At 52.4% G+C, this 26,948-nt stretch overlaps 1 long non-coding RNA gene across 1 annotated transcript in view; it reads left to right on the top strand.

The window, feature by feature from the left end:
* Nucleotides 1-26,948, top strand: part of LOC127749581 (uncharacterized) — a 92,331-nt gene that overhangs the window by 7,840 nt on the left and 57,543 nt on the right. The window contains exon 2 of the long non-coding RNA XR_008011229.1: nt 24,124-24,252. This is a non-coding gene — a long non-coding RNA (uncharacterized LOC127749581). The remainder of the gene's footprint in view (nt 1-24,123; nt 24,253-26,948) is intronic.

Raw genomic sequence — 26,948 nt, 5'->3', positions numbered from 1 at the left:
CCATCCTCTCCCTTCTCTCTCTCTCTCGCCCCTCTCCCCCCCTCATGCGGCGGGGGGGGGGCGATCACCAGCACCACAGGATGTTAGTGACCTTACCGTGTGTGTGCCCCGGCTCGGTCGCGAGGATTCTCAATGCGAACTTTGTCTGAAAGGTCTTCCTGGAAGTCCGTGGGACCGGGTCGGCCCGGGTCGCGCCAAACACAACAACCTCCCGCGGACCTCTCCTCCTCCCTCAAGCATCAGTGCACAACCTCTAACCCTAGGACACGCAGTCCCTGCTGCTGCGGGCCACTGTGCATGAGTGCGAGTGAGGTAGCGATAGCTATATTCTGCGTAAAAATCGCGTTCACACATGGTCGCATGTGCTGCATAAGGTTGGTGTGTGTGTGCATGGCCGCTCCCTTCAACGACTTTCCTGAAACGTGGCTCGCCGTCGAGCGGGGGTGCTTCGGCTGGCCAGAGGGCGGGCGTGCAGGGCATGAATCTTTCGTCCTCGCAGACTGAGTAACAGGAAAGAGAAGCCCGGCGGCGAGGGAGGCAGGGAGGCTGCAGGACGTAACTCAAATACGAATCAGAAAGAGAAATGGTTTTGGTCGGCGAGAAATATGCACACTGTTGTCATGTGTGCAATTGCGTCACGACGGCCCGCGAGACCCGCGCTTGCCAAAAAGCCGCCCCCAGCGCCTGCCCGGGCGTCTCCATCAGTATATACTCGGGGAACACGAGATGCACCGTGCTCGCCAAGCAGCACCAGCGGCGGCCACCTGCCTCGCCGTCGGGTCCACGCTCACAAGCTGGAGGAGCAGACTCGCGGGCCCTGTCCCCGGAGCGTCGCGGCGGCCCGTTTCCCCTGCGGCCGGACGCCGGGAGCGGTCGTCGCTCCGCTCCAGGAGCTTGGCGTGGCCGGCCGCTAGGTGGCGCCGCGGGTCCGACGGCCACCCAGCGCCGGGCCGGCGCCCCGCGCAGAGGTGGCGCTGGCTGCCTCGCGCGCCCGATGCACAACCCCTGCAGAGGTGTATGCCCCTGTGGCCTCAAGTGGGCACCAGAAGCTACTTAAACTTCCGGATGCTTTTCCAACGCCTTTAATTATTTTCTGCCGTGCTCGGGTGTTTTCTTGGTAAACAGAAAATAATTGGTTTCCTGAAACAGAAGTCGACTCTCAAAATCGAATTTCTTGGCAGTTTAAAACACAACAAAGCTGGTCGCGGTTCAATGCTCGCGTGAACGCGCCTGATCGCGCGAATTGCTGTTAGAATCAGACTGTCGTGAGTCGAGACAACGATATAATCACCACCCCTTTCCTTTCGCCCCCCCCCTCAATTATACATCGGATTGATGTGATTGTGTATTTCGGTCGGTGCTTGTCACGCCGTTTCGGTCGACACGCGCGCGCGCTCGCTACGGGCGCTCGCTACGGGCGCCAGCAGCATGTCGTCGAGCGCGTCGCCGGGCTCTGTCACGCTACAGTTACGTGAAGCGGCTCGATCTCGCGACGCCATCTCGCGCGGCAAATGGACGTCCCTCCCGGCCCATTAGGGGTAACAATTGATAGTGGGGGAGGGAGATTGCAGTACCTTCATAAACATGTATCTCTTGACTCAGGGGAGCTCTCCGAACGAGCGTTGTGGGGCTCTTGGCTCTAGGTTGCGCGGCTCTAGAGCCGAGGGGCCAAGGTCGCGGTCGCGTCAAACCGTGAAGCTGGAGTTGAGTAAATCATAGCTCTGAGATGCAGAAGAAAGCGGGTAACAATGAAACGAAAGTCACCATGTTAAAGCATAGTGATTTATTCCGTTTTCTTCTTCATTTTAGCTTTACCGAAGTGCTTGATTGGTGCCCATCTCGTTCTTTTACCACTGGCCTCCTGCCCGTCCTCTTACTCGTCCTCTTCCCGTCCTCTTCCCGTCCTCTTCCCGTCCTCTTCCCGTGCTCTTCCCGTCCTCTTCCCGTCCTCTTCCCGTCCTCTTGCCCGTCCTCTTGACCGTACTCCTGCCCGTCCTCTTGACCGTACTCCTGCCCGTCCTCCTGCCCGTCCTCTTGCTCGTCCTCCTGCCCGTCCTCCTTCCCGTACTCACTGCTCGTCCTGTGGCCCACCTTATCTGCTTATGCTCACCCTTCCTGCCAGTCCTTGTGCCCGCCCTTGCAGGTCCCCCGCTAGCCAACTCGCTGTACACTTGCGCGTCCTTCCTGCCATAGTCGTCCCGCCGCCCACGCCGCCTGCGCCTCGGAGGTGTCAATGAGCTGTGCGTCACTGGCAACAAGGAGGGTCGGGTCCGGTCCCGGGGGAAATATAGGATTACTCCAGAGGGCGGCGCGCGGCGCGTACATACGAGCGAACCGGGGGCTGCGGCCCCAGCGCCGGGGATGGGGACCTTTAAAGAAGGCGGGAATATATCCGTCGCCTGGAGGGGGAGCCTTATTCAAAGTGCACGCCATAGAGTCTGCCGTGCGGCGCGCTGTTGGGCCCGCGGGGCGGCCTGCCGCCTGGGGCGCGTGGCGGCGGAGGCGGCGCTCTGTGCAGCCGGTGCTGCCGGGGCAGCCGGGGCCACCACGGCCGCTGTACTCAGGGGGGAGTCATCCACCTCCATTAGGCCCTGACCGTGTGCGGCCCCCCGGCTGGCCCCGTGCCTGCTGGACTGTCCGCCCGTAGCGTATGATGTACGAGCAGGCCAGCCTGCAGTCCAAGCGCATCTGCTGGGCTCTCCCTCACCCCGTTCCGTTCGCTCCCTCGCTCCTAAGTAGCCCATACTATCGTTTTTTGAAACGCCCGCTCTGTGTTGTATAGAGTGTGAGGAGGGGGGAAGGGGGGGGGGACTTTGCTCTCTGGTAGAGACAGTCTTTGGGGGACTGTCTAAAAATACGTTTTTCGGCCATGTCTCGGAAAGTAATTGTCTCAACAGAAACGGTGCTTGATGCGTTTTGGCGAGTCTAGTTGCGAGGGGTGCGAAACCAGAACACACTTCTTTCGATGATACTGTGAAAAAGAGGTCAATAAATGTTAACGTTTGAGTCGCTCTTGCGGCCAAACCATTTGAGCTATACATTTTCCTTTTCCTCTCAGTACTAGACCCCATCGACCCCGTACTTATGCAACAAGGTATGACGAAGGACGGGGAGTAATTAAAACTCTCGGAAACTCCCTTTCCGCTCAGCCTGGCTGGTCCGTCCCGCTCGGGTGGCGCTCACCGGTGGCGCGGCGCGGTACCGGAATTAAAACGGTTCCCGCGGCTCTTTTCGATTTTGAAATTAAAATTATTTTTCTTTAGAACGAAGTGGTCGGCCGGCCGGCCGGCTGGCTTGTTCGCCGGATCTGGCGCCGCCGCCGCGAGCTGTTCCCGCTGCGCGACCTTTCCACCCCCTAATGCGATACTTTGTTTTCATATTCTGCTCGCCCCGCCACGCCGCGCTGCCGCTTCGACTCGACTGCACTGTTACCCCTTCCCCTCCCCTGCGACGCACCCTTTCCCTTCCCCTCCCCCTTTCCCTCTGCGCCCCACTGCGCGACCTGACCTAGCGTAGTGGACCCCCGCTCCACGCGCGCCCTTCGTCGCGTTCCCCCCCGGATCTGTAGGGGAACGTGCGAACTATATATGCAAATTTCATCGGCCATTCGGCCTAGCGCCAATTTGCGTGCGTGGAAACACCACCATCCTCTCCCTTCTCTCTCTCTCTCTCTCTCTCTCGCCCCTCTCCCCCTCCCCTCGTGCTGCGATGATAGCTATAGAGGTGTAAGCAAGCACTGCTACCCTGGCAAAACCAACCGCCGCCGGCGGGCCTCGCGCAGCCCCCGTGGCTCAAACTGACCCCCATTGCTTTGATACCCCCCCCCCCCTTACTCGTCCTCCCTGTCACTGTCCCCCTCTCCCCGCTCCGTCCCGCACGACGAGCATTGTCCCCCGCAGCGGCCCCCTCCTCACCTCCCTCACCCTCTGCCGTCTTCCCTGTCTCCCTCCTGCCTCCCCCCTTCCCCTTCCCTCCTGCCTACCCCCTCTTTATGGGAGATAAATGAAGCGGCGGGAATTTAAACCCGGGCTCGGGTCTATTCTACGGGGCTCTAGGCTGAATACGTAAACTTGTGAAACCAAATTAAACCCCTCCGCAAGGCAACCCCTGCTCCCCTCCCCCCTTTCCCCCTGCCCTTATAGAAGGCATGGGGAAGAATGGGAGGGGGGTGGAGGTGTACGTCGCGTGAAACCGAATGACCCGTAAGTTACGCGGCCGCCTGCTGTAACGTTTATTAGCGGTCGTGTGAGGAGCGGCGCTGGGATAGAAAAGTGGGAGAGCAGCAGCGCCTCTCTAGGAGCGCTGTACGGGGAGTGTGTGGCAGTCGCGGAAGGCCCTCCTCCCGTTCTCCGGTCGTCGCGCACGACGCCCCGTAGCGAGGGTCCGTCGTGACTGTCCTTTTTAGGCTGCTACAGCGGATATACTCAGCCTGCGCGCCCCATTCTCCTCCTCTTCCGCCCTTCACTCCTCTCTTCCCGGTGTTGTACCCCTCTCCCGCTACAGGAAGGGGGTGGGAAAAGGGAGGGGGGGGCGCAAGCGGACTTGAAACGAGGTTTACTAAACCAGTTACCCCGATTGGCTCGTTGTCTCCACTGCCCCTGAGCACGCCAAGGTCCTGCCGAGAGGGCTGACCGGCTACGGCCTCTGTCCTGTCCACCCACCAGGTCAAGCGCCAGGCCTCGGGAGCGGGGACGGACTGCCTGTCTCTTTTAGCGCAGGTGTACTGTCAAAACAGACGAGACCAGCTTCGGGGTGCCTTCGTCACTCTGAAAGTCTTTGAGCTACAGCGGGGAGGAGAATCATTTCCAAGGAAAGCCATCCTTTCACCGAATTTTCATGAGTAACAGGCATTTGTTTCCTGGTAACAATGATGACCGGGTGTAACTGTGAATACGCAGCTGTGTTGCGGGTTTGCCCACCCGTAAGGGGCCATGGCCCTTGCGGCCACATTGAGTATGCTATCCCGCAACACTGCCGTGTATTCACAGTTAGACCCGGGGGTACATTGTATACAACGGAGAAAGTGGAGGTGGGCTGTCTCCTTAAAGAAAAGTATTTTATTGGCTATGTCTACTTTCTTCAATGTAAACACACCATTCTAACCAAAAGAAACAATCCGTAACTCTTTAAAAATCTCAATTTAATTTTTTTATTGCCAGTCTACGGATAGAGGGGAGGAGGGAGGGGACACGGGAGTGAGTTTGTGGTTCGTGGGGGTACGAGGAAAGACACATGTGAGTCAGTAGAGTGTGTGTGTGTGGGGGTGAGCAGCTGGGCGCGGGGTATCGCCCGCAGCGCGGGGTGCCACCTGGCGGTGGGCCTTTGGACCCCGTTGGCGCGCCGCCGCGCCGGCTGCCACAGCGAGGGGCACGCGGGGGACACGTGCCGCCCAGCCTGACAGCACTAAGTGCTAAACCTTTCAGTTAAGGGCGACTGCAGACCAGCTAATCGGTTACGGGATATTCCAATGGACACTCGCACGCAATGGCCTTCGGGCGTAAAAAAGAAATCGCTAATGTGAATCTTTGAGGAGACTGCAAAGCAAGGTTTTAAAAAATACAGTACGTATGTATATTTATGTACGTTTAGTGTAAGTTTAAGGGGGCAGACCTGTGAAAATTGGCTAATGCACGGGTTCTGGAGATTGTTTATCAAACAAAAAATACTAATCACAGAGAAACTTACGAAAGACCCTCTAATCGAGGAAGAATTGGACATCAATTTGATATGTAATAGAGGACTGTAACCCTGCAGGAACATGTTTTTTTTCCGGCATGAACCAGACGGGTAGACTACATGGTGGCGTGCACGATGCGACAGTGAAATAAATTGTCATTTACTTTTGAAAGATGCCTCTATCGCGTGACGAGAGCGATTTTCAATGAGCTACATCTCAGGTTCTAAAACCTGGGGAACCGTAGTAAATTTTGAATCCAATTTTTAAAGTCAAAACTTTGGCATCTTTTAAGAAATGTTAAAAATCAAAGATTTTAAAATCGCTCTCGTCACGCTATAAAGGCATATTTTAAAAATAAGTGACAACTTATCTCACTGTCGCAGGGCCGAAATCGTGCACGCCACCAAGTGGTGTACCCGTCTGTTCCATGCTGAAGAAGAGCACGTTCCCGGAGGGTTTTACTGCTGTATTATATATCAAATTGTAGTCTAATTCTTTCTCAATTAGCTGTTATCTCGTCCGTTCCCCTGCGATTTATAGTTTTCGTTTAATAAATAATCTCCCGAACCCTTTCGTTTCACAGGTCTTCCCCCTTAAGGTTGTAAGGTATCATCTGCTGAGAAGCCCGCGCTCGCGCGCCGCCTCTTCGGGTCGAATTCCGTTAGTGGCAGTGGCAGTCATTAGATATTCTCCGAGTGTTCACGGCTATGTAATTTACTTTCCACTGAGAGCCCTTGCCCTCTCCATAAATCAGACGGTGGTGTGTTTTTCCATGCTGCGCTCGTTTTATTTTTTTCCCCGCACTACTTTTCAACAGCAACAGGCAGCAGCAGCAGCAGCAGCGGGCGGGTGGAGTGTGTTATTGCATGCGGTCCTCTCTTTGATGTCTATGCGGGCGCCCTCGCAGTACCTGGGGCGTGGCGCGGCGCGGAAGGGGATGCAACATGTGCATGTGCCCCCGCCCCTCGCACGGCCCCGGCAGCCCCAGCGGACTGCGCGAGGCGCCTGATGGGTAGGCCAGCCGGCCGCGCGCACTCAGGGTGGGTGGCCTACCCTGCGGTCGGCGGGCGCTCGAGCTACTGGCGGTGCTTGTGCACCCACGTAAATCGAGGGACCAACTACTCAGATTTTTGTTGTACATACAATATCTGGAATATTCTTGGAATAGCTGGATTTTTTTTAGGCAGTCCCATCCTAAAAACTGTCTCTACCAGAAGGAAAACCCTACCGGCGTGTGTCATTTTTTTACTATCTAAAATATTTTTGGAATATCTGGAATATTTTTGGAACATCTGGAACACGGAAAAAAAAAAGATTCGCTGAGTCAGCTAATACATTGACTGGTATATGGACAGACAAGCACATACTCTACTGTAACCACTATATTGTCTACTCTAATCGATCATTGGCTGTGCCAGTCAAAAATTAGCTGTAAGAGCTTATCCCTTCCCTAAATCAGTCGAGGTCTACCTTACTGATACAGGCAAATCATTATTTCACACAACTTATCTTTGACTGGCACAGCCAATGATTGATTAGCCTAGACAATATAGTGGTTACAGAAGTTTATGTGATTGTCTGTCCATATACCAGTCAATATATTAGCTGACTCATCGAATCTTTTTTTTTCCTTGAATAGTTTTTGAATATTTGGAAATTTTTGTAATATCTGATATGTTTTTGGAATATTTTCCAGTGTGTTCATGTTGGAATATCCAAGTGAGATCCTTTTGATCAAAAAGAGGCAGTAAAATTTAGCGGCCAAAGAGGTCGCCCGTCCCCCCGTGCTAGAGATCCTCTCTACCGCCACGCTCTGGTCGCCGCTGCCGCCGACACTGTATCTACCGCCAGGCCCTGGTCGCTGGTGGTCGCGCAACCTTAGCTTTATGACAGCGCTATATGCCTGGACGCTTGCCGCTCTTCTTCTGGGTTTCCGTCCGCGTCCCTTTATGGTTGACCCGCGGGCGGCCCGGGGGCGGACAAGGGGGCGGACAGCCGGGGCGAAGGCCAAGTGCGGGCTGGGCGGAGGCGCGTCAGGGGCAAGGCTGCTGGTGGCGCTTGCCTTGCCGCCGGCTGGAGCGACAGCCGAGGCGACGGCCAGGCCAGGGCGGCCCGGGCCAAATGGAAAGAAAATAAGAAAATAAATTAGCAAAGGAGACCTGCCTGCCGCTGTGCCTGCCGCGCGCCGCGTCACTGCTGGGGGAATATTTGAAGGAGAAAAAAAAATGTAGGAGGAAAATGAGTCTTGTTTGATTACCCCTTTCCTTGCCTCACCCCCCACTCATCACTCGACGCGGCTGCACTTAGCGAGCCCCGAGCCCCTCTTCTCTCGGTCTGGAGCTCCAACTGCGCCACCCTCCCGGGTGAAACGGTTTGTATACAACTCACTAAGAAATTTTATTATAATTTATAGAATTTTATAAAATTGAATATGATTGTGTACACCGTAATATAACGATATAAAGGGTGTTTTACAAATGTGTATTATATTTGGTAAAACTTTATACAATTATATACAGATGCATGTATACGTTTTTATAAAATCTAATACAATGTATATACAATAAACGTGCCATATATAAAGCGACGTATATTAGAGCATCGTTGTACCTCACGCATGTATACAGCCACTTACATGTGAATAAATGCCACCTTGCCCTACATTAGAATGTATACAGGCACATACACTCATACAGTGACTAGTAACGTTTCTGGGCACTCCCCTAAATGTAGGCAAAATGTGATTGAGTTCTAAAATGCAGCATAACTTGTAAACGGCTACACATAGGGAAGTGAAACAACCACTATCGTGCTCAGGGCAAAAAGATGATTCGGAAAACATATTTGCTGAAAACGGCAGTCACCCACTCAGGCAGCTTCTCCCGTGAGTTTATTGAAACGCTCAAGTATATCTTGTATAATATTTTATAAAAAGGTATACTGACAAAGTAATACAGTTTTACCAAATGTAATACAATTACCTTTATACAGCTTTATACGATTACTTGTATACCTCTGTATACAAACTTACTGTCAATGTTTTTTCACCCGGGCTCTAATGAAAGAATCAAAGTCTGGAGGAGAGGGCGGTGGTGGGGTGCGGCGGCGACACGCGGAGGAACAGGAAGCGACCGGCGGCGGGAGTTTCAAACAGGAGCGGCGGGGGTCGGCGGGGCGGGGGTGTGCGCCAGGTTGCCTCACACGGTCTGATCGTAAAAGCCAACACGGCCCGGAGTGAATAGAAGGGCCCCTGCGCCGCCCGCCGCCCCTTCGACAGAGCGTGTAACTAAGTGGCTTTCCTCGTGAGGCTGGCGTGGCGTGGCGCGACGCAGTTGGGTGTGGCCGTCGAGCGGCCGGCAGCAGCAACAGCAGCCAGTGTGGTGAAAGAAGAGAAGGGTAGCGTCCCCCAGGACCTGAGGCGCCAGGCCAGGCCGCGCCGCGCCACGCCACGCCACGCCCCGACCCGCTCCGCCACGCAACGCCGCGCCACGCCACGAAGCGCCGGGCCGCGGAGAATATGGTTTTGGATAAATTGTCTCTTTTGCTCCGAGACGTGCCGGTACGTGAGCGACGACGCCGCGCGCGGGGCTGACGTCGAGGCTGACGGCCCCGGCTGCCCTGGCCCCGGCTGGCCCCGGCCGGCCCCGGCCTGGGTCTTGCTCGGCTGCTGACTTGGCGCGCTCGCAGGAGACAAAGAAGCATGAGCGGCGTGAAGTTATTGGGAGAAGTGGAAGGAAGAAAGGAAGGGGGAAAAGGGGATGAAAGGCACGGGCGCAGCAAAACGGCCCCCTCTCTATCCCTGCTTTTCCTCTATTTTTACAGCGTCTGCTTGCACATTTGCGAACCTGGTGAATCTGGCCCGCCTCCTTCCTGGTGTCTCCCCTCTACCTCTCTACTCTCTCTCTCTCTCTCTCTCTCTCTCTCTCTCTCTCGCTCGCTCGCTCTCTCTCTCTCTACCTCTCGCCCCCCTCCCTCTTTCTCCCTGATCACGCCCGGCAGTCTACCTTCCTCTCCCCCCACTCCTGCAATCAGGCCTCACGTGCGAGAAGGCCTCCCTTGTCACTGCTGCACTTGAAGGCCTGTCGTGCATCGTCAGCGTGGCTCTGCTCTGCTTACGCCCCCCGCGGCGGACGTGGCGCTCGAGAGCTCGAATGATTGGCGGTCAGGCTGGTGGACTCACGGCCTCGTGGCGCTGTGGGCCTCCTCTGGGCTCCGGGTCTCTTGTCCAGCACCGGTCGTTGTACGCCTAATGGGACTGACGCTGTGCCCGGCCGACGCCGGTACAGCAGCGGCCTGCTTCTCCCCCCACGCCCACCTGGCCACCCCGTGCCCCCGCCAAAGCCGGCATTCGGAAGTAGGCCTGATTTAATTGAATCTAAATTTAATCTAAATCAATCTTGATTTAAAATCTTCAGTTGAAAAGCGTCCTGTTCTTACCACCCAAGCTTTTCTTTTGACGAACCCGCTGAGAGAGAGAGACATAGTTCGATTCACGGCGCTGCATATAACCCGCTGCATATTGTGCAGGATTATGCGCCGGAACTGTGCGTTGCATGAAACTACATAGATCGGCTGCATGCAGATCCAAGCAGTCGCCTCGGTGCATGGCAATGTAGCTGGGGGCCCCGCTGCCTTTGCTCGACTCCAAGTTATTGTTACTTGTTCTTGGCATCGCATGGCGCGGCTGATGGTAGCCACTGTGCTCGCCGTGCCCGGAAAGGCATTGCGTCCTCGGCCAGCGAGGAAAGGGAGACAGGGAAAGATACTTATCGACAGCCAGTAACAAAGATGGGTAGTGTTTTTGCGCCTATAAAGCAAACAGACAAGCAAAAAAAAAAAAAAAAAACTTGCCGTAAAAGCAGTTATTTGTCCACTAAACCTCAAAAACGAAATAATAAAGATAAATTTTGAAAATGAGTTCTAGACAAATTGTGACGTTGACCAATCAGAATTTTAGGGATCACCCATACAGAAGTATTCCTCAGATTAATTCGGATATTACTAGCGCTTGGCGCCTGCGAGACTCGGGGTACTGGTAGGCCATCCTGTCGTACTCTCATGTAGTGCAGGCAAGATGATGCCTACCAATCAGACGCTATATGGGCTGAACTTGGTTGGCAGGTTCGTATCGTAACGGAGAAACTAGAAAGACTGACTGACTGACTTATTATTGCTGCCGATCTCTTATTGCCGTTTCAAAGCAGACATATGGCAGGCTACAAGTACAACGATCATTTACCTCGTTTCTACGTACCTTAATTTGTGCTGTGGTTGGTGCAAATATTTTTGGCTGCGTTAGATCTCTGAGAGCGAGCTTCAAAAAATCTGTCGTTTTCGTGTCGTGAGAAATCTTTTTGCCGGGGTAGAGTGTGCGGTATAGTCAGCAGTCACCCACTCAGGCAGCTTCTCCCGTGAGTTTATTGAAACGCTCAAGTATATCTTGTATAATATTTTATAAAAAGGTATACTGACAAAGTAATACAGTTTTACCAAATGTAATACAATTACCTTTATACAGCTTTATACGATTACTTGTATACCTCTGTATACAAACTTACTGTCAATGTTTTTTCACCCGGGCTCTAATGAAAGAATCAAAGTCTGGAGGAGAGGGCGGTGGTGGGGTGCGGCGGCGACACGCGGAGGAACAGGAAGCGACCGGCGGCGGGAGTTTCAAACAGGAGCGGCGGGGGTCGGCGGGGCGGGGGTGTGCGCCAGGTTGCCTCACACGGTCTGATCGTAAAAGCCAACACGGCCCGGAGTGAATAGAAGGGCCCCTGCGCCGCCCGCCGCCCCTTCGACAGAGCGTGTAACTAAGTGGCTTTCCTCGTGAGGCTGGCGTGGCGTGGCGCGACGCAGTTGGGTGTGGCCGTCGAGCGGCCGGCAGCAGCAACAGCAGCCAGTGTGGTGAAAGAAGAGAAGGGTAGCGTCCCCCAGGACCTGAGGCGCCAGGCCAGGCCGCGCCGCGCCACGCCACGCCACGCCCCGACCCGCTCCGCCACGCAACGCCGCGCCACGCCACGAAGCGCCGGGCCGCGGAGAATATGGTTTTGGATAAATTGTCTCTTTTGCTCCGAGACGTGCCGGTACGTGAGCGACGACGCCGCGCGCGGGGCTGACGTCGAGGCTGACGGCCCCGGCTGCCCTGGCCCCGGCTGGCCCCGGCCGGCCCCGGCCTGGGTCTTGCTCGGCTGCTGACTTGGCGCGCTCGCAGGAGACAAAGAAGCATGAGCGGCGTGAAGTTATTGGGAGAAGTGGAAGGAAGAAAGGAAGGGGGAAAAGGGGATGAAAGGCACGGGCGCAGCAAAACGGCCCCCTCTCTATCCCTGCTTTTCCTCTATTTTTACAGCGTCTGCTTGCACATTTGCGAACCTGGTGAATCTGGCCCGCCTCCTTCCTGGTGTCTCCCCTCTACCTCTCTACTCTCTCTCTCTCTCTCTCTCTCTCTACTGAGAGCCCTTGCCCTTTCCATAAATCAGACGGTGTTTTTTTTTCCATGCTGCGCTCGTTTTATTTTTTCCCCGCACTACTACTTTTCAACAGCAACAGGCAGCAGCAGCAGCGGGCGGGTGGAGTGTGTTATTGCATGCGGTCCTCTCTTTGATGTCTATGCGGGCGCCCTCGCAGTACCTGGGGCGTGGCGCGGCGCGGAAGGGGATGCAACATGTGCATGTGCCCCCGCCCCTCGCACGGCCCCGGCAGCCCCAGCGGACTGCGCGAGGCGCCTGATGGGTAGGCCAGCCGGCCGCGCGCACTCAGGGTGGGCGGCCTACCCTGCGGTCGGCGGGCGCTCGAGCTACTGGCGGTGCTTGTGCACCCACGTAAATCGAGGGACCAACTACTCAGATTTTTGTTGTACATACAATATCTGGAATATTCTTGGAATAGCTGGATTTTTTTTAGGCAGTCCCATCCTAAAAACTGTCTCTACCAGAAGGAAAACCCTACCGGCGTGTGTCATTTTTTTACTATCTAAAATATTTTTGGAATATCTGGAATATTTTTGGAACATCTGGAACACGGAAAAAAAAAAGATTCGCTGAGTCAGCTAATACATTGACTGGTATATGGACAGACAAGCACATACTCTACTGTAACCACTATATTGTCTACTCTAATCGATCATTGGCTGTGCCAGTCAAAAATTAGCTGTAAGAGCTTATCCCTTCCCTAAATCAGTCGAGGTCTACCTTACTGATACAGGCAAATCATTATTTCACACAACTTATCTTTGACTGGCACAGCCAATGATTGATTAGCCTAGACAATATAGTGGTTACAGAAGTTTATGTGATTGTCTGTCCATATACCAGTCAATATATTAGCTGACTCATCGAATCTTTTTTTTTCCTTGAATAGTTTTTGAATATTTGGAAATTTTTGTAATATCTGATATGTTTTTGGAATATTTTCCAGTGTGTTCATGTTGGAATATCCAAGTGAGATCCTTTTGATCAAAAAGAGGCAGTAAAATTTAGCGGCCAAAGAGGTCGCCCGTCCCCCCGTGCTAGAGATCCTCTCTACCGCCACGCTCTGGTCGCCGCTGCCGCCGACACTGTATCTACCGCCAGGCCCTGGTCGCTGGTGGTCGCGCAACCTTAGCTTTATGACAGCGCTATATGCCTGGACGCTTGCCGCTCTTCTTCTGGGTTTCCGTCCGCGTCCCTTTATGGTTGACCCGCGGGCGGCCCGGGGGCGGACAAGGGGGCGGACAGCCGGGGCGAAGGCCAAGTGCGGGCTGGGCGGAGGCGCGTCAGGGGCAAGGCTGCTGGTGGCGCTTGCCTTGCCGCCGGCTGGAGCGACAGCCGAGGCGACGGCCAGGCCAGGGCGGCCCGGGCCAAATGGAAAGAAAATAAGAAAATAAATTAGCAAAGGAGACCTGCCTGCCGCTGTGCCTGCCGCGCGCCGCGTCACTGCTGGGGGAATATTTGAAGGAGAAAAAAAAATGTAGGAGGAAAATGAGTCTTGTTTGATTACCCCTTTCCTTGCCTCACCCCCCACTCATCACTCGACGCGGCTGCACTTAGCGAGCCCCGAGCCCCTCTTCTCTCGGTCTGGAGCTCCAACTGCGCCACCCTCCCGGGTGAAACGGTTTGTATACAACTCACTAAGAAATTTTATTATAATTTATAGAATTTTATAAAATTGAATATGATTGTGTACACCGTAATATAACGATATAAAGGGTGTTTTACAAATGTGTATTATATTTGGTAAAACTTTATACAATTATATACAGATGCATGTATACGTTTTTATAAAATCTAATACAATGTATATACAATAAACGTGCCATATATAAAGCGACGTATATTAGAGCATCGTTGTACCTCACGCATGTATACAGCCACTTACATGTGAATAAATGCCACCTTGCCCTACATTAGAATGTATACAGGCACATACACTCATACAGTGACTAGTAACGTTTCTGGGCACTCCCCTAAATGTAGGCAAAATGTGATTGAGTTCTAAAATGCAGCATAACTTGTAAACGGCTACACATAGGGAAGTGAAACAACCACTATCGTGCTCAGGGCAAAAAGATGATTCGGAAAACATATTTGCTGAAAACGGCAGTCACCCACTCAGGCAGCTTCTCCCGTGAGTTTATTGAAACGCTCAAGTATATCTTGTATAATATTTTATAAAAAGGTATACTGACAAAGTAATACAGTTTTACCAAATGTAATACAATTACCTTTATACAGCTTTATACGATTACTTGTATACCTCTGTATACAAACTTACTGTCAATGTTTTTTCACCCGGGCTCTAATGAAAGAATCAAAGTCTGGAGGAGAGGGCGGTGGTGGGGTGCGGCGGCGACACGCGGAGGAACAGGAAGCGACCGGCGGCGGGAGTTTCAAACAGGAGCGGCGGGGGTCGGCGGGGCGGGGGTGTGCGCCAGGTTGCCTCACACGGTCTGATCGTAAAAGCCAACACGGCCCGGAGTGAATAGAAGGGCCCCTGCGCCGCCCGCCGCCCCTTCGACAGAGCGTGTAACTAAGTGGCTTTCCTCGTGAGGCTGGCGTGGCGTGGCGCGACGCAGTTGGGTGTGGCCGTCGAGCGGCCGGCAGCAGCAACAGCAGCCAGTGTGGTGAAAGAAGAGAAGGGTAGCGTCCCCCAGGACCTGAGGCGCCAGGCCAGGCCGCGCCGCGCCACGCCACGCCACGCCCCGACCCGCTCCGCCACGCAACGCCGCGCCACGCCACGAAGCGCCGGGCCGCGGAGAATATGGTTTTGGATAAATTGTCTCTTTTGCTCCGAGACGTGCCGGTACGTGAGCGACGACGCCGCGCGCGGGGCTGACGTCGAGGCTGACGGCCCCGGCTGCCCTGGCCCCGGCTGGCCCCGGCCGGCCCCGGCCTGGGTCTTGCTCGGCTGCTGACTTGGCGCGCTCGCAGGAGACAAAGAAGCATGAGCGGCGTGAAGTTATTGGGAGAAGTGGAAGGAAGAAAGGAAGGGGGAAAAGGGGATGAAAGGCACGGGCGCAGCAAAACGGCCCCCTCTCTATCCCTGCTTTTCCTCTATTTTTACAGCGTCTGCTTGCACATTTGCGAACCTGGTGAATCTGGCCCGCCTCCTTCCTGGTGTCTCCCCTCTACCTCTCTACTCTCTCTCTCTCTCTCTCTCTCTCTCTCTCTCTCTCGCTCGCTCTCTCTCTCTCTCTCTACCTCTCGCCCCCCTCCCTCTTTCTCCCTGATCACGCCCGGCAGTCTACCTTCCTCTCCCCCCACTCCTGCAATCAGGCCTCACGTGCGAGAAGGCCTCCCTTGTCACTGCTGCACTTGAAGGCCTGTCGTGCATCGTCAGCGTGGCTCTGCTCTGCTTACGCCCCCCGCGGCGGACGTGGCGCTCGAGAGCTCGAATGATTGGCGGTCAGGCTGGTGGACTCACGGCCTCGTGGCGCTGTGGGCCTCCTCTGGGCTCCGGGTCTCTTGTCCAGCACCGGTCGTTGTGCGCCTAATGGGTCTGACGCTGTGCCCGGCCGACGCCGGTACAGCAGCGGCCTGCTTCTCCCCCCACGCCCACCTGGCCACCCCGTGCCCCCGCCAAAGCCGGCATTCGGAAGTAGGCCTGATTTAATTGAATCTAAATTTAATCTAAATCAATCTTGATTTAAAATCTTCAGTTGAAAAGCGTCCTGTTCTTACCACCCAAGCTTTTCTTTTGACGAACCCGCTGAGAGAGAGAGAGAGACATAGTTCGATTCACGGCGCTGCATATAACCCGCTGCATATTGTGCAGGATTATGCGCCGGAACTGTGCGTTGCATGAAACTACATAGATCGGCTGCATGCAGATCCAAGCAGTCGCCTCGGTGCATGGCAATGTAGCTGGGGGCCCCGCTGCCTTTGCTCGACTCCAAGTTATTGTTACTTGTTCTTGGCATCGCATGGCGCGGCTGATGGTAGCCACTGTGCTCGCCGTGCCCGGAAAGGCATTGCGTCCTCGGCCAGCGAGGAAAGGGAGACAGGGAAAGATACTTATCGACAGCCAGTAAAAAGATGGGTAGTGTTTTTGCGCCTATAAAACAAACAAACAAGCAAAAAAAAAAAAAAAAAAAACTTGCCGTAAAAGCAGTTATTTGTCCACTAAACCTCAAAAACGAAATAATAAAGATAAATTTTGAAAATGAGTTCTAGACAAATTGTGACGTTGACCAATCAGAATTTTAGGGATCACCCATACAGAAGTATTCCTCAGATTAATTCGGATATTACTAGCGCTTGGCGCCTGCGAGACTCGGGGTACTGGTAGGCCATCCTGTCGTACTCTCATGTAGTGCAGGCAAGATGATGCCTACCAATCAGGCGCTATATGGGCTGAACTTGGTTGGCAGGTTCGTATCGTAACGGAGAAACTAGAAAGACTGACTGACTGACTTATTATTGCTGCCGATCTCTTATTGCCGTTTCAAAGCAGACATATGGCAGGCTACAAGTACAACGATCATTTACCTCGTTTCTACGTACCTTAATTTGTGCTGTGGTTGGTGCAAATATTTTTGGCTGCGTTAGATCTCTGAGAGCGAGCTTCAAAAAATCTGTCGTTTTCGTGTCGTGAGAAATCTTTTTGCCGGGGTAGAGTGTGCGGTATAGTCAGCAGAGAATTCGGGTGTGGCCGGGTGGTAAAACGAGGGGAGGGGCGGGGGGCGGAAAGTTGTGGAGTAGTTTTCGTTTCTGACCCGGTCCCGTTTCGGTTGAGTCTAGCAGGGGTCAGGACGGGCGCACGTGCTGCGGCTCCAGCGTGCAGCGGCGTTCGAAGGGGCAGGGCAGGTTGGCTTTATTGCGAGAAGAAAGAAAGAGTTGATCATATGTTGGTGCCTTCTTGCGGGCGGGGGGCAGGCATATGGAAGGCAGAATGTCACGCTCTACCGGAGCCAGTCGGGACAGCGAGCCGCGCCCACGCCCATCCTGACCAAGAAAACTGACACGCAGCAACTTGGCGTTAGAGACGTGTCATAGCAGAAGCCCGCAGCCCGCAGCACGGTAAAAACGATGTCTTATTTTTCGAGGATAAAGGGAATACTTTGAGGAAACCCCTAGTTTGACAAAAACTCCTTAAATTTTGAGGAAGTCTCCTCGAAAAATGTGGGACTTCCTCACTTTTTGAGAAGATTCCTCAAAATCTGAGACGTGATTGGATCGAGGACTCTTCTCAAACATAGGAGTTCCTCAAAGTTTTCCCTTTTTCCTCAAAAAATAGGACTTTTACCGTGTCGGTGGTCCACCGGCGCTGTTCTTTTTCTGGTTATACAGTCGTCCGCACGCCTGCATCCGGCGCAGTATTAACGGTAAAACCCGAGAGGTAGAATTCCACACTAACCGTTAAAATGCACCAGTTTCCCTGTTTCTTTGGCTGTCATCTACCCCTCTATCCCTCCCAGCCCCTTCCCACTCTGCTCTGCTACCGTCCGTTCCACTCGTCCAGGAAATGGATCTATTTCCTCCTAGTGAAGCGTCACACCGACCTCGTTATGATCCCCTCTCCTGCCGCTTGCAATTGCTGTTGTTGACTTTGGCCACCGTCCGCCCGCTATGGTTGTCGTTTGTAGGCCGCCGCTGCGCTGCGCTTCTCGCCCGCTGGTTGTAGCGGGGAAAGGACCCCTTAACTCACAACACTAGTGACCCCTTTTGATTTTTGTTAATTTTTAGAAGCTTTTGCTTTGGGGTTTTCCGCTGAGGCTATGCCGCTGCCTCCCGCGGCGGCAATGCCATCTGCTTGAAACCAAACTCGTCTTCGCTGGAATCCATTTATTCGCCCGGTAAAAGCTTACCGCTGGGCTTACACGCCCGTTGCCCCCTGCCTGTACACCCACCGCACCCCGCTCGGCTCCACCCTTCCTTGCCGCACTTGAACTCCATACCCTACCCCGCACCCTGCCCGCTCCGTTGCTTCTTTTCCCATCCACCGTGGCGCAGGGCGCGGGGCCCGGCCTGACTGTGTAGGATCGTGAGCGGCATCATATGAGGGGCTGAGAAAGCACGGGCTTGACAATAGGCCAGCTCCCACCCTCACCCACCATACCCCCTTTCCGGTCTCGCCCAACGGCCCGCGCCTGGAGGAGCGTTTGTTTCTACCTCGCAAGCACTGGGTCGCACCTTTTGCTACGGCAGCGGAATATCACTGCCACGGAGGCCATGCGAAGGGGAATGTAGTCGGAGAGGGTAGGAGAAAGGGCGAGAGGTGAGCGAGAGAGAAGGGGGGGGGGCTGAGAGCGCCACCGCTGCCAGCGCGCCGCGCCTCATCATGTCCCCCTTTACCTCGCGGGTAAGCGCCAGCCGCAGCGCGTCTCGCGACCCTCCTCGTCCTCGTCACACTTGTCCTGGTGCTCGCCACCGCCGTCTTATCGTTTGTTGTCGCTGCGCTCCTCTCTGCTGTAAAAAATAATTTAAAAAAATATATTTTGTTCTTCATCCTACGGGGTTTGATTTGATTGCATTTATTGAGGTCCATGAAAGGGCTAAAGAGTCCCGCTACAATGGGGTTTGTGGTGAGAAGGACTGCACACAGAAAATTGTTCCTTTGTATTACTGTCCACTATCCTGTGGGAATTCCTCCTTGAAACAATGAAATTCCATTGAGTCAAGAGAAAAATTTCATTGTATTTTCTTTTCATTGAATCAACCGAACCGTTTTCCGGGTTTGCACAAAGCTGGTTTTCTTTGTTGTGAACCGCATGGTTGAGTGCAGTTCTTCACAATTTAACAGTCAACTTGACTGTCAAGTTGACTGTCGATGTTTCGACATTCTTTACAAGTGGTTATTGTTGCCATCGTCATACTTGCCTGAGGTAGTCATTTGATGGTTGGCTGCTTCAGCTTGCCATATTTCTGAATGAGCTTAATCGTCCCCCTCATCGCCATCCTGGCTGCCATGTATATAAGTCGCAGTCCTTGGCAGGAGAACCCTCCTCCTTCCCCTGCGATTAGTTTTGGCCTCAGCGCGGCACGAGCAGGACGACCGTCCTTGTGAATTTGAGATGATGATTGTTCCGACGCTGCTGGAATATATTGACACTCCGGCACCGTGTCATCTGCGGTCGCAGCGCTCGGTGGTTCTTCTTCTTCTTCTTCTTCTTCTTCTTCTTCTTCTTCTTCTTCTTCTTCCCCGCCCTCTTCTCTTCGTCCCCGGGACCCCTGTAGAAAGTGGGCCAGCAGATTTAATTATTTACCCGGGACACGACACTCCCGCCCGATGGCGTGGCGCCGCGTGGCGCCTCCTCCTCGCCGCCGCCGCCGCCTCGCACACGGGACGGGACAGGGAGGCCCGCGCCGAAATTTGTTTCGGTCTGCTAATTCATTGCTAATACTATGGATTCCGGCCAAAAACAAATTATCCTGTGGATAATGCGCTCCCATAGTAAGCGAGCAATAAATTTACTGCTATGCGCCTTCGAAACTTTTGTGGTCTTGCTTCTGCTAGCTATTTAGTTTCCCAACAATATTTGCGCTGCCGAAGCCACCAACACATAATAAAATGTCCTACTCTGGAAACCGGAACTAGTACTTACTCTCACCAACAAAATTGTTTCATTGAAACAAGGAAGTATCCTTAATATTAGCCCCAAATCAACGAATTGACCTGCAATAAAGACAACCAATTCGTTACCTTTTTAAAACGGAAAAATTGCCTTAAATTGACGAAAAATCTTCATTTCAAGGATTTTCTTTCGTGAGGAAGGAAATTTCTATGAACCAAGAGAGAAATTTCGTTACGGTTTTTCAAGGGAACGATTTTCTGGGTGCGCCGCCCACGCCGCCAGGCAGGTAGGTCCGCGGCAAAAGGTCCATTTGCTTAGGCGTTGTACAACACCCACGCGTCTCAATCAAATGTCAAGGACTTGTCGCCTGCTCCTTCGCAATAGGATAATTGAATGTAAGAAAGCAAGGGACTGGACTGGACGGACGGGCCAGGCGGAGCGGGCCGTCAGCGGCCGAGGTCCTCGCGGGCGGGGTCAGGTCGGACCGAGGGTCAGGCCCAAGCCAAGCCGTGGGCCGTGGGTCAGACAGGGGACGCAGCGCTGCTGCTGAGCCTGGACGGATTAGCTAGATTAACTCGGGTGATATAATTGGCATTAGAGAGAGAGAGAGGGGGGGGGGGGAAGAGAGAGAGATGGACTGACTGGGTAAGTCAGGAAAATGAATGGAAAAAACTGTAGGAACGTCTCTGTTACCTGCTTTAGAGGCTTTGCTGCTGCTGCTTCTGCTGCTCCTGAGTTGAAATGACCTTGGCTCGGTATAAACTCGGGCAGAACACTCGCAAATTAATTCGCAGAGGAATGAAATAATGCGATTTCTGTTTCGGAGGCGGCGGCGGTGGCAGGCCGAGAAGGTTGCGCTGCTCTCGCGCTTGCTTTTAACCTTTGCCATTTGTTTTCCTCAGACGGGCGTTATCACCGACTGCTCCTCCATTGATCACGCGGTAGCAGCTCTCACAGGGCGGCGCAGGGCAGCTCCGTGTGGGCAGATGAGGGTGCCGGGCCGGGCCGCGAACTGAGTCGGAGTCAAACATTTAATTCTATCGAAAACTGCGACGCGTTCTGCATGTCTAAAGAACAATTAGTGTAACTAGGTATGCACGCCAGACCACGTCTCGCGAAACAGGCTTCGCGATATCCCACGAAACACTGTTACGCTGCGATGCGCCTTCGCATACTCCTACCTAAGCCTAAGCCTGCGGCGCTGACACCCGACTCGGGCAGAGTCGTTAAGACGCCTTCCTCAAAAGTAACAAATCTTAGTCAATGGGGTTTTATTTTGACGAGTTACCACAACAAACGGACAAAATTTTACCCCTGGGGCTTTACCTACACAAGTTACCTCTAAGAATGACCATGCGAAGGGGAATGTAGTCGGAGAGGGTAGGAGAAAGGGCGAGAGGTGAGCGAGAGAGGGGGGGGGGGGGGCTGAGAGCGCCACCGCTGCCAGCGCGCCGCGCCTCATCATGTCCCCCTTTACCTCGCGGGTAAGCGCCAGCCGCAGCGCGTCTCGCGACCCTCCTCGTCCTCGTCACACTTGTCCTGGTGCTCGCCACCGCCGTCTTATCGTTTGTTGTCGCTGCGCTCCTCTCTGCTGTAAAAAATAATTTAAAAAAATATATTTTGTTCTTCATCCTACGGGGTTTGATTTGATTGCATTTATTGAGGTCCATGAAAGGGCTAAAGAGTCCCGCTACAATGGGGTTTGTGGTGAGAAGGACTGCACACAGAAAATTGTTCCTTTGTATTACTGTCCACTATCCTGTGGGAATTCCTCCTTGAAACAATGAAATTCCATTGAGTCAAGAGAAAAATTTCATTGTATTTTCTTTTCATTGAATCAACCGAACCGTTTTCCGGGTTTGCACAAAGCTGGTTTTCTTTGTTGTGAACCGCATGGTTGAGTGCAGTTCTTCACAATTTAACAGCAATTTAACAGTCAACTTGATTGTCAAGTTGACTGTCGATGTTTCGACATTCTTTACAAGTGGTTATTGTTGCCATCGTCATACTTGCCTGAGGTAGTCATTTGATGGTTGGCTGCTTCAGCTTGCCATATTTCTGAATGAGCTTAATCGTCCCCCTCATCGCCATCCTGGCTGCCATGTATATAAGTCGCAGTCCTTGGCAGGAGAACCCTCCTCCTTCCCCTGCGATTAGTTTTGGCCTCAGCGCGGCACGAGCAGGACGACCGTCCTTGTGAATTTGAGATGATGATTGTTCCGACGCTGCTGGAATATATTGACACTCCGGCACCGTGTCATCTGCGGTCGCAGCGCTCGGTGGTTCTTCTTCTTCTTCTTCTTCTTCTTCTTCTTCTTCTTCTTCTTCTTCTTCCCCGCCCTCTTCTCTTCGTCCCCGGGACCCCTGTAGAAAGTGGGCCAGCAGATTTAATTATTTACCCGGGACACGACACTCCCGCCCGATGGCGTGGGGCCGCGTGGCGCCTCCTCCCCGCCGCCGCCGCCGCCTCGCACACGGGACGGGACAGGGAGGCCCGCGCCGAAATTTGTTTCGGTCTGCTAATTCATTGCTAATACTATGGATTCCGGCCAAAAACAAATTATCCTGTGGATAATGCGCTCCCATAGTAAGCGAGCAATAAATTTACTGCTATGCGCCTTCGAAACTTTTGTGGTCTTGCTTCTGCTAGCTATTTAGTTTCCCAACAATATTTGCGCTGCCGAAGCCACCAACACATAATAAAATGTCCTACTCTGGAAACCGGAACTAGTACTTACTCTCACCAACAAAATTGTTTCATTGAAACAAGGAAGTATCCTTAATATTAGCCCCAAATCAACGAATTGACCTGCAATAAAGACAACCAATTCGTTACCTTTTTAAAACGGAAAAATTGCCTTAAATTGACGAAAAATCTTCATTTCAAGGATTTTCTTTCGTGAGGAAGGAAATTTCTATGAACCAAGAGAGAAATTTCGTTACGGTTTTTCAAGGGAACGATTTTCTGGGTGCGCCGCCCACGCCGGCAGGCAGGTAGGTCCGCGGCAAAAGGTCCATTTGCTTAGGCGTTGTACAACACCCACGCGTCTCAATCAAATGTCAAGGACTTGTCGCCTGCTCCTTCGCAATAGGATAATTGAATGTAAGAAAGCAAGGGACTGGACTGGACGGACGGGCCAGGCGGAGCGGGCCGTCAGCGGCCGAGGTCCTCGCGGGCGGGGTCAGGTCGGACCGAGGGTCAGGCCCAAGCCAAGCCGTGGGCCGTGGGTCAGACAGGGGACGCAGCGCTGCTGCTGAGCCTGGACGGATTAGCTAGATTAACTCGGGTGATATAATTGGCATTAGAGAGAGAGAGAGGGGGGGGGGGAAGAGAGAGAGATGGACTGACTGGGTAAGTCAGGAAAATGAATGGAAAAAACTGTAGGAACGTCTCTGTTACCTGCTTTAGAGGCTTTGCTGCTGCTGCTTCTGCTGCTCCTGAGTTGAAATGACCTTGGCTCGGTATAAACTCGGGCAGAACACTCGCAAATTAATTCGCAGAGGAATGAAATAATGCGATTTCTGTTTCGGAGGCGGCGGCGGTGGCAGGCCGAGAAGGTTGCGCTGCTCTCGCGCTTGCTTTTAACCTTTGCCATTTGTTTTCCTCAGACGGGCGTTATCACCGACTGCTCCTCCATTGATCACGCGGTAGCAGCTCTCACAGGGCGGCGCAGGGCAGCTCCGTGTGGGCAGATGAGGGTGCCGGGCCGGGCCGCGAACTGAGTCGAGTCAAACATTTATTTAATTCCATCGAAAACTGCGACGCGTTCTGCATGTCTAAAGAACAATTAGTGTAACTAGGTATGCACGCCAGACCACGTCTCGCGAAACAGGCTTCGCGATATCCCACGAAACACTGTTACGCTGCGATGCGCCTTCGCATACTCCTACCTAAGCCTAAGCCTGCGGCGCTGACACCCGACTCGGGCAGAGTCGTTAAGACGCCTTCCTCAAAAGTAACAAATCTTAGTCAATGGGGTTTTATTTTGACGAGTTACCACAACAAACGGACAAAATTTTACCCCTGGGGCTTTACCTACACAAGTTACCTCTAAGAATGACATAAAAAAAAAAAAATCGCAAAAATCTTTCTGTGCTTTTCGTTTGTGACTTTTTTGATAGGTTAATTTTTGAAGTAGAGGGCTCAAAATCAATAGAGTTCTTGCTTTTTACGACACAAAGTTACAGTAAAAATCTGATCATCCTAGCTCAAACCATTCTTGAGTTACCGTGATAACAAACAAACAAACATACAGACGGACGCGAAACTTTTTGAACATCATTGGAGTAATAGGCTCCGCTAATCGTTCAGCCAACTGGCGCAGGACTTTTCAAAGTTTCTCCGTTACCTCTAAAAATCAGATGTTGATGTTACCGCATCCTTGTCAGAGAACTAGCAGATACAGTATGTTTGGGGAAAGTTTCTTTCAACAATTTTTGTTTTAATTTGTTTCAGAAATATTTTGAGTACGAGACGAGAGTTGCCGCGTGGTGTTTGTGTGCCGAGTTTCCGATTCTTGAAGACCCAGCGCAATGATGTTTTGCAGCGCTCTGGCACTTCACCCAACGATGAGCCTCTTGATGGGTAAGTAACTTGACCTTCAATCTCCTATACTTTCCATAATATTTCCGATTGCAAACGAGCCTTGTACGTGGTACGGTTCCTTAGATGATATTCGACAAAAAAAAATGGGCGTGGCGTCACCATCTAGTAATGGACAATGGACAAGTGTCATTATCCACTTTACAGTGTAAACTTCAGTACGTCCCGTCCCGTACGTCCGTATATTTTACCACCTATCCCAAGTATGTTAAAGTTAATCTGTTTGTATTTGCAAGAGGGCAGTTTCTGTCGACGGACTCGCTTCCCTCGTTTCTCGCCTCGCAAACAAGACATAAGAGGGGGAGGGGATCAATCGGTGCCGAGCATCCTAGTCGTCTGCATTCGCTCGACACTTTGTTGACATTCCGACGGCAACGGGCGGCAGCGCTTCGAACCCTAGACGAGAGGTCTATCTCCCGGGGCACTTTGAAGTAATAAGGAAGACGAGGGAGATTTTAATAATAAGGAAACTAGCTGAGTCGGAACAAGGGAAACGTTGCCCAAAGTCAGAAAGGTGGGTGGTCCTGTTTTCTCCTTTCCCTCCATCGCAGATGAAAGTCACGGCCAGCCAGAGGGCCGCTGTAGTAAGGTTACCATAAATTACTCTCAGCTGATGGACTGAATTCTGTGTCAGATTATACTCCTATCTTCCTTCTCTCCCCCCAAGGTTAATGGCGATGCTGGGCTTGATTCTTTCTTTTTTTCTCACTTTCACATCCTCCCTGCCTCTGCCCCTCTTTCATTTCTGTCTGCGGTAGGCTCTCAGCTCACCGCTGCCACACCATACGGCGCGAAACAAGCCCAGTAAATGGGGAGGAAATGAGGTGGTTAGTTGTGCTGCTTTTGTTGCTGCATAACGAACAAACGAATAGTGATTTCCGCCCCCCTTCCCCACGCATTGCTGCTGCGTTGGTTTTCATTTCCACGCTCCACCCTCTCCCCTCCTCACTACCTCACGCCACCCCCACCCCCTGCTCTGCTTCCTTTCCTCATCCTTAACCTACACTGGTCTCACTTCCTGTGTTCCTATGACTGTTGTGACCTCTGTTTGATTTCCGCCTACAAAAGATACAGTGGACAGTACATAGTGCGGAGACGGCATTAAGAATTCTCCTTTCAGGTTTTCAAGCAATTTTGAAAAAAAAAAAGGCTTTTTTCTCTCAGTTTCTTCCAAATACCAGTCTTCATATTTCGAATGATTGGGTTTGTAACGTACAAAGGACCCACACTGTTAGAGAAACACATGGTAAGAGGTCTACGGTCTGCGCTGTAAATTTGTTGCCTGGTCCGGCACCGTAATTTTTGGTCGCGGTCCGTGTCATACAGACCAGACCGTAACTTGAAAAAAATGTTGGGGGAGTCGAATGCAGCTCATAGCCCAAACAAGAAAGTGCAGTTCATGCTGTTACGGCCTGACCGCACGCTGAAAATACGATACGGACCTGCCCACGATATTTTTTACATTGTAGAACCACCATATTACAAATGGATTTTCTTCGTACTACAAAAAGCACAGCTTTGTTAACAGTCACGTGTATGTTTTTCGCATGAGCGGTTGCTTGGTTGCTTGTTAACCTTGACGTCGTTTTCTCTGTATGAAGAAAGTGAAAGGGGTTGGGATCAGGGGAGCACGAAGGGACAGCACGAACCCAAAAGCGGCAGCGAGTTCGGAAGACCGAAAAATATCCGGGAAGACCGCATTAATCAGGGGAAGATTGAGAAATTCATCGGAAGACCAAAAAAATTCTAGGAAGACGAGAAAAGTTGTAGGAAGACCAGGAGAAAATTGGCAATTGAAAGCCAGGAAGACCAAGGAAGACAAAGATAATATCAAGGAAGACCAAGAGAATACCCAGGAAAACCAAGAGAAAATCGAAGAAAACCTCATGAAGCCTTGAAATTCCTTAAGAAAACCAAAGAAAACTCAGGAAGACCAAATAAAATGTAAGAAAACCAAGAAAAACTCTAGATGACCAGGGATACCCAAGGAAAATTAAGGAAAACCGGGAAGCCTACATCATGTGACCACCGGTAGACCACAGTTGGGGACCCCCCGCGAAAACTCCTCAGATTTCGAATAGGTCTCCTCAATAAATGTGGAATTTTCCCTCATTTTTTGAGAAGATTCCTCAAAATCTGAGGTGGGATCGGAGGACTCACGATTCACACCCTCACCGCCCCACCAATAGTTTCACAATGGAATACACGCGAAGTTATTTGGAAATCGATAAATCTTTCGCTATTGTTGTTAACTCATTAGCGGAATTTTGTGTTAACCAGTGTGTTTGTGACGGTGAGTAAACGGAGCTGAGGAGAAGTTGATGGTGCAGCAGGAAGGGTCTGGAGTGGAGTTAGATCCGTGATATGCGTCCAGCGGTGTGTGGGGCTGTGCGGTGGAGGGGCTAACGAGGGGGAAGGAAATGCAGACGCGGGGAGGTGCGCGGCGGGGGGTCTCACAGGGCGGCGCAGGGCAGCTCCGTGTGGGCAGATGAGGGTGCCGGGCCGGGCCGCGAACTGAGTCGGAGTCAAACATTTAATTCTATCGAAAACTGCGACGCGTTCTGCATTCTAAATGTCTAAAGGACAATTAGTGTAACTAGGTATGCACGCCAGACCACGTCTCGCGAAACAGGCTTCGCGATATCCCACGAAACACTGTTACGCTGCGATGCGCCTTC

Source organism: Frankliniella occidentalis, unplaced genomic scaffold (assembly GCF_000697945.3).
Source record: "Frankliniella occidentalis isolate FOCC.00 unplaced genomic scaffold, Focc_3.1 Scaffold67, whole genome shotgun sequence".
In the NCBI taxonomy this organism is placed as follows: domain Eukaryota; kingdom Metazoa; phylum Arthropoda; class Insecta; order Thysanoptera; family Thripidae; genus Frankliniella; species Frankliniella occidentalis.
The sequence above is the reverse complement of the archived record's forward strand: the minus strand, read 5'-3'. Positions and strand labels throughout refer to the sequence as shown.